This window comes from Bos grunniens, chromosome 9, assembly GCF_055505025.1.
Source record: "Bos grunniens cultivar Pamir isolate PY7600 chromosome 9, Bosgru_T2T1.0, whole genome shotgun sequence".
Classification (NCBI taxonomy): domain Eukaryota; kingdom Metazoa; phylum Chordata; class Mammalia; order Artiodactyla; family Bovidae; genus Bos; species Bos grunniens.
This window is the reverse complement of record NC_141173.1, coordinates 65,074,328-65,081,620: the sequence shown is the minus strand read 5'-3', so window position 1 is coordinate 65,081,620 and position 7,293 is coordinate 65,074,328. Positions and strand designations below refer to the sequence as shown.

General features: G+C 39.0%; 1 pseudogene; it reads left to right on the top strand.

Annotated features, from left to right (window-relative positions):
• The first annotated feature begins 6,576 nt into the window (after positions 1-6,576).
• LOC147366061 (U6 spliceosomal RNA) lies at positions 6,577-6,690 on the top strand (annotated as a pseudogene).
• The last annotated feature ends 603 nt before the right edge of the window (positions 6,691-7,293 follow it).

The following is a 7,293-nucleotide window of genomic DNA, read 5'->3' as shown; positions in this document are numbered from 1 at the left end:
AAGATATTAGGGGCCCAATGCAGAGGTCCAGGTTCGATCCCTGGTCAGGGAAGTAGGTCCCACATGCTGCACCTGAGAGTTCACAGGCGGCAACTAAAAATCCTGCATGCCACAATGAAGATCAAAGATCCCATGTGCCACAACTAAGACCTGGTGAAGCCTAATAAATCAATAGAAGTATTTCTTTAATGCTTAAAAAAAAGAAGAAGAAAAAAGAAACCACGAGGCAATCCTGATTTAGGTAGTTAACTGGGAAGATGATCCCAAGAAACACAATTGGAGAAAGCAAGGCAGGGCTGGGAGGATTGACAAGGATGTGTGTTTCCACATTAACAAATTAAAAGATAAAAAACATACGATTATCTCAGCAGATGCAGAAAAAGCCTTTGACAAAATTCTACATCCATTTATGATAAAAACCCTCCAGAAAGCAGGCATAGACGGAACATACCTCAACATAATAAAAGCCATATATGATAAGCCCACAGCAAACATTATCCTCAATGGTGAAAAATTGAAAGCATTTCCTCTAAAGTCAGGAACAAGAAAAAGGTGCCCACTCTCACCACTGCTATTCAACATAGTTTTGGAAGTTTTAGCCACAGCAATCAAAGAAGAAAAAGAAATAAAAGGAATCCAGACTGGAAAAGAAGAAGTAAAACTCTCACTGTTTGCAGATGACATGATCCTCTACATAGAAAGCCCTAAAGACTTCACCAGAAAATTATTAGAGCTAATCAATGAATATAGTAAAGTTGCAGGGTATAAAATTAACACAGAGAAATCCCTTCTATTTGTATACACTAACAATGAGAAAACAGAAAGAGAAATTAAGGGAACAATTCCATTCACCATTGCAACAAAAAGAATAAAGTACTTAGGAATAAACCTACCTAAAGAAACAAAAGACCTATATATAGAAAACAGTGTTTTATAAAACACTGATTAACGAAATCAAAGATGACACAAATAGATGGAGAAATATACCATGTTCATGGATCAGAAGAATCAATATACTGAAAACGAGTATACTACCCAAAGCAATCTATAGATTCAATGCAATCCCTGTCAGGTTCAGTTCAGTTCAGTTCAGTTCAGTTCAGTCACTCAGTCGCGTCCGACTCTTTGTGACACCATGAATCGCAGCACACCAGGCCTCCCTGTCCATCACCAACTCCCGGAGTTCACTCAAACTCATGTCCATCGAGTCAGTGATGCCATCCAGCCATCTTATCCTCTGTTGTCCCCTTCTCCTCCTGCCCACAATCCCTTCAGAGTCTTTTCCAATGAGTCAACATTTTGCATAAAGTGGCCAAAGCACTGGAGTTTCAGCTTCAGCATCATTCTTTCCAAAGAAATCCCAGGGCTGATCTCCTTCAGAATGGACTCTTTGGATCTCCTTACAGTCCATGGGACTCTCAAGAGTCTCCTCCAACACCACAGTTCAAAAGCATCAATTCTTCGGCACTCAGTCTTCTTCACAGTCCAACTCTCACATCCATACACAACCACAGGAAAAACCATAGCCTTGACTAGACAGACCTTTGTTGGCAAAGTAATGTCTCTGCTTTTGAATATGCTATCTAGGTTGGTCATAACTTTCCTTCCAAGGAGTAAGCATCTTTTAATTTCATGGCTGCAATCACCATCTGCAGTGATTTTGGAGCCCAAAAATATAAAGTCTGACACTGTTTCCCCATCTATTTCCCATGAAGTGGTGGGACCGGATGCCATGATCTTCGTTTTCTGAATGTTGAGTTTTAAGCCAACTTTTTCACTCTCCTCTTTCACCTTCATCAAGAGGCTTTTTTGTTCCTCTTCACTTTCTGCCATAAGGGTGGTGTCATCTGCATATCTGAGGTTATTGATATTTCTCCCGGCAATCTTGATTCCAGCTTGTGTTTCTTCCAGTTCAGCGTTTCTCATGATGTACTCTGCATATAAGTTAAATAAGCAGGGTGACAATATACAGCCTTGACGTACCCCTTTTCCTATTTGGAACCAGTCTGTTGTTCCATGTTCAGCTCTAACTGTTGCTTCCTGACCTGCATACAGATTTCTCAAGAGGCAGACCAGGTGGTCTGGTATTCCCATCTCTTTCAGAATTTTCCACAGTTGATTGTGATCCACACAGTCAAAGGCTTTGGCATAGTCAATAAAGCAGAAATAGATGTTTTTCTGGAACTCTCTTGCTTTTTCCATGATCCAGCGGATGTTGGCAATTTGATCTCTGGTTCCTCTGCTTTTTCTAAAACCAGCTTGAACATCAGGAAGTTCACGGTTCACGTATTGCTGAAGCCTGGCTTGGAGAATTTTGAGCATTATTTTACTAGCATGTGAGATGAGTGCCATTGTGCGGTAGTTTGAGCATTCTTTGGCATTGCCTTTCTTTGGGATTGGAATGCAAACTGACCTTTTCCAGTCCTGTGGCCACTGCTGAGTTTTCCAAATTTGCTGGCATATTGAGTGCAGCACTTTCACAGCATCATCTTTCAGGATTTGAAATAGCTCAACTGGAATTCCATCACCTCCACTAGCTTTGTTCGTACTGATGTTTTCTAAGGCCCACTGGACTTCACATTCCAGGATGTCTGGCTCTAGGTCAGTGATCACACCATCGTAATTATCTGGGTTGTGAAAGAAATAGAGAAAAACAACAGAATGGGAAAGACTAGAGATCTCTTCAAGAAAATTAGAGATACCAAGGGAACATTTCATGCAAAGATGGGCTCAATAAAGGACGGAAATGGTATGGACCTAACAGAAGCAGGAGATATTAAGAGGTGGCAGGAATACACAGAAGAACTGTACCAAAAAAGAAAAAAAGATCTTAATGACCCTATCAGGCTACCAACTGTATTTTTCAGAGAACTAGAACAAATAATTTCACAATTTGTATGGAAATATAAAAAAAAACCTCAAATAGACAAAACAATCTTGAGAAAGAAGAATGGAACCAGAAAAATCAACCTGCCTGACTTCAGATTATACTACAAAGCTACAGTCATTAAGACAGTATGGTACTGGCACAAAGACAGAAATATAGATCAATGGAACAAAATAGAAAGCCCAAAGATAAATCCATGCACTTATAGACACCTTATCTTTGACAAAGAAGCAAGAATATACAATGGAGAAATGACAAGCTCTTTAACAAACTGGTGCTGGGAAAACTGGTCAACCACTTGTAAAAGAATGAAACTAGAACACTTTCTAACACCATACACAAAAAGAAACTCAAAATGGATTAAAGATCTAAATGTAAGACCAGAAACTATAAAACTCCTAGGGGAAAACATAGGCAAAACACTGTCAGACATAAACCACAGCAGGATCCTCTATGACCCACCTCCCAGAGTAATGGAAATAAAATAAAAAATAAACAAATGGGACCTAACTAAACTTAAAAGCTTTTGCACAACAAAGGAAACTATAAGCAAGGTGAAAAGACGGCCTTCAGAATGGGAGAAAATAATAGCAAACGAAGCAACTGACAAAGAATTAATCTCAAAAATATAAAAGCAGCTCCTGCAGCTCAATTCCAGAAAAATAAATGATCCAATCAAAAAATGGGCCAAAGAACTAAACAGACATTTCTCCAAAAAAGACATACAGATGGCTAACAAACACATGAAAAGATGCTCAACATCACTCATTATCAGAGAAATGCAAATCAAAATCACAATGAGGTACCATCTTACGCTGGTTAGAATGGCTGCTATCAAAAAGTCTACAAACAATAAATGCTGGAGAGGGTGTGGAGAAAAGGGAACCCTCTTACACTGTTGGTGGGAATGCAAACTAGTACAGCCACTATGGAGAACAGTGTGGAGATTCCTTAAAAAACTGGAAATAGAACGGCCATACTACCCAGCAATCCCACTGCTGGGCATACACACCAAAGAAACCAGAATTGAAAGAGACATGTGTATCCCAATGTTCATCACAGCACTGTTTACAATAGGTAGGACATGGAATCAACCTAGATGTCCATTGGCAGAAGAATGGACAAGAAAGCTGTGGTACATATACACAATGGAATAATACTCAGATATTAAAAAGAATGCATTTGAATCAGTTCTAATGAGATGGATGAAACTGGAGCATATTATACAGAGTGAAGTAAGCCAGAAAGAAAAACACCAATACAGTATATTAACACATATATAAAAAATCTAGAAAGACGGTAATGATGACTCTATATACAAGACAGCAAAAGAGACAGATGTAAAGAACAGACTTTTGGACTCTTTGGGAGAAGGCAAGGGTGGGATGATTTGAGAGAATAGCATTGAAATATGTATATTATCATATGTGAAATGGATCGCCAGTCCAGATTCGATACATGAGACAGGGTGCTCAGGGCTGGTGCACTGGGATGACCCTGAGGGATGGGATGGGGAAGGAGGTGGGAGGGGGGTTCAGGATGGGGAACACATGTACACCCATGGCTGATTCATGTCAATGTATGGCAAAAACCACTACAATATTGTAAAGTAATTAGCCTCCAATTAAAATAAATAATTTTTCTTTAAAAAGGACATGTGTTTGATGACTGATGACTCCCGAGAGTAGCTAGAGTTCAGTTTTGCTGAGGACCCCCTGAGAAGTAGCCTTCAGTATTTATCCACTGACCCTCATCCTTCGTTGGTTAAGGACTGACCTACAGGCATTCAATTCCAGCACATTCATTTCCAGGCTTCATTTCCAGCAGCCTTGCACATGCACTGCACAAACACTTTTGGCTGCATGTCTTCCTTGCTTTGCTTCTCTTGAAGCAAAGAGACATGAACACTTGAGGTGGGAGGCTGCCAGTGTGCACAAGAGCTGTCTGTTGTGGCTGTAGGTGAACTCAGGGCTAGGGTTCAGTAAAAATCTAGCTGGCACTGAATGAATGGAAAAATAACTATTTCATAAACACTGTGTATATCTTAATGTAAAGCCACCCATCTAGAAAATTTACATCAATCTTTTTTACCCACTATCCTATTTAACTCACTTAATATATAATATTCTAAGACCCAATTCCAGAATGTTCTAGAATAGAGATCATGGAGATTTTACTTTGCAATTCTGTTTGTTGAAGTTCCTGGCTTTGAAGAAGACAAACAGGACTGTGGGAGCTAGTGGCTACAAAGAATCTTTCTCAATCATCTTTTGAATGTTTTTTACGAATGTACAGTGACTTTCCAGATCCAAACAGGAAGCCAGCTCTCAGGCTGCAAAAACAACTCTGAACTTCTCAAGTCTTCCAAAAGCCCAATCAAGTGAAACAAGTAATTAAGCACTCACACAACCCACATCCTGGACACTCCACCTTGCTCACCATTCCATTCATGCATCCATCATATTTGCTTTCCTCCTACAAACACTGTGACTTTATGTTTCCACAGAGCTGCTGCTCCAGGAGGATCACAGGACTGTACAAACAACTCCAGAATTCTAAATAGCTTCTCTTTATCCCTCACAGCTTCTCCCAAACACTGTGGGCTAGAAAAGTAGAGGCCCATAATTTTGGTGCCAACATGTAATATTTTTAATCAGTCTCAACAAGTCACACAGGAATTTCTTGGGAGAATGTCAACCTTTATATCTTACATTTTTCCACATTAATAATGGCAAGATTAGCCTCAAATCAACTAATAAATACAAAAAAAGTAATAAAAAACTTTCTTATCAATTGTTATCAACTCCAGCTCTCTCATTTTGTAACAGTTTTAATTTGACACCTTAAATTAAAGCAAAGATTCTCAGGTCAGGCTCAGAGTCTTCAAAGATACATCAAAATTTGACCAGAGCTTAGCACAAACCCCTGGTCAGAATGAGACCTTAAATAAACATGAGGAACTCTGGGAAGTCAAGTACATTCTCAAAATGACCTCCAAACCAAACCAAAGATGACCCTCTTTATGAGCTACTATTCTGGGGCAAAATAAAAAGGTGAAATGTGTCCTAAGGATTCAACTTTTAAATTATTCCAGTTTGAACAGTTTCTTTTTTATTTTTTTTACTTTATTATAGTGCCAAGAGGAGATCATTTTATTCAGGTAAACTGGAATCTCCTAACCAGTCATAATCACAAATATAAAACTGCTGAAAAATGAACGCCAAACATTCTCAGGACCCACGTTTTAGGATTACTTTCAAGGAACAGAATTTTCAGAATCATGTGAAAGCCAGGAAACCTTGAGCAAAGAGTTTACTAATGGCACCTCTTCCTTGGCTACATTAAAAACAAAAAAAAAAAGAAGAAGAAGAGGGAGGAAGACCAAAGAACATAAAAGGGAAAAACAAAAGCAAAAGACTTGTGAACATGCCAGGTGCAGACTGAGGAAGGTTTGAGTGCAGTTAAAGCAGAAGCGTGGTTCTTGCTTTGGCAGCATACATACGAAAATTGGAACAATACAGAGAAGATCTGATTCATTTGAAAAGACCATGATGCTGGGAAAGATTGAAGGCGGGCAGAGAAGGGGATGACAGAGGATGAGATGGTTGGATGGCATCGCCAACTCAATGGATATGAGTTTGAGTAAACTCCAGGAATTGGTGAGGGACAGGGAGGCTTGGTGTGATGCAGTCCATGGGGTCACAAAGAGTTGGACACGACTGAGTGACTGAACTGAACAGAGAAGATCAGCAAGGCCCCTTCCCAAAGATGACATACAAATTCATGAAGCATTCCATATTTTTAAAACAGACTTATGGTTACCAAGGACAAAGGCAGGGGAGGAGAAAGAATAAAGTATGAGGTTAGGATTAACATATACACACTACTATATATAAAGTAGATAACCAACAAGGACCTACTGTATAGCACAGAGAACTATAATCAATATAGTGTAATAATCTATAAGGAAAAGAATCTGAAATATATATACATACACACACACATACATATATATTCACACACGTATGTATGTATAAATGAATCACTGTGCTGTACACCTGAAACTAATACAACATTGTATCAATAAATCAACTATACTTCAGTAAAAATAAAATAAAAGTATTTTTAAAAAGCCGAAGTGTGGAATGATCCTCAGCAACCATGAGGACCTTGGGAAGTGCTTAAAAATAGAAGTGGTGGCCATGAATAAGAAATGCGGTCACAGTTGCTATGGGGGAAAAAACAGCAAATATTCCACTGAATAGACTCAGACACTTTAACAGGCAGATTTCTACCTTATGGGAACTTTCTCTGTTTCCTTCTGACTGTACCAAACCCAGGATTGCCCATTTAACAAAAAGTTGTTCAACCACCCATTAGTCTATGAGAGATCGCAATACGTATTT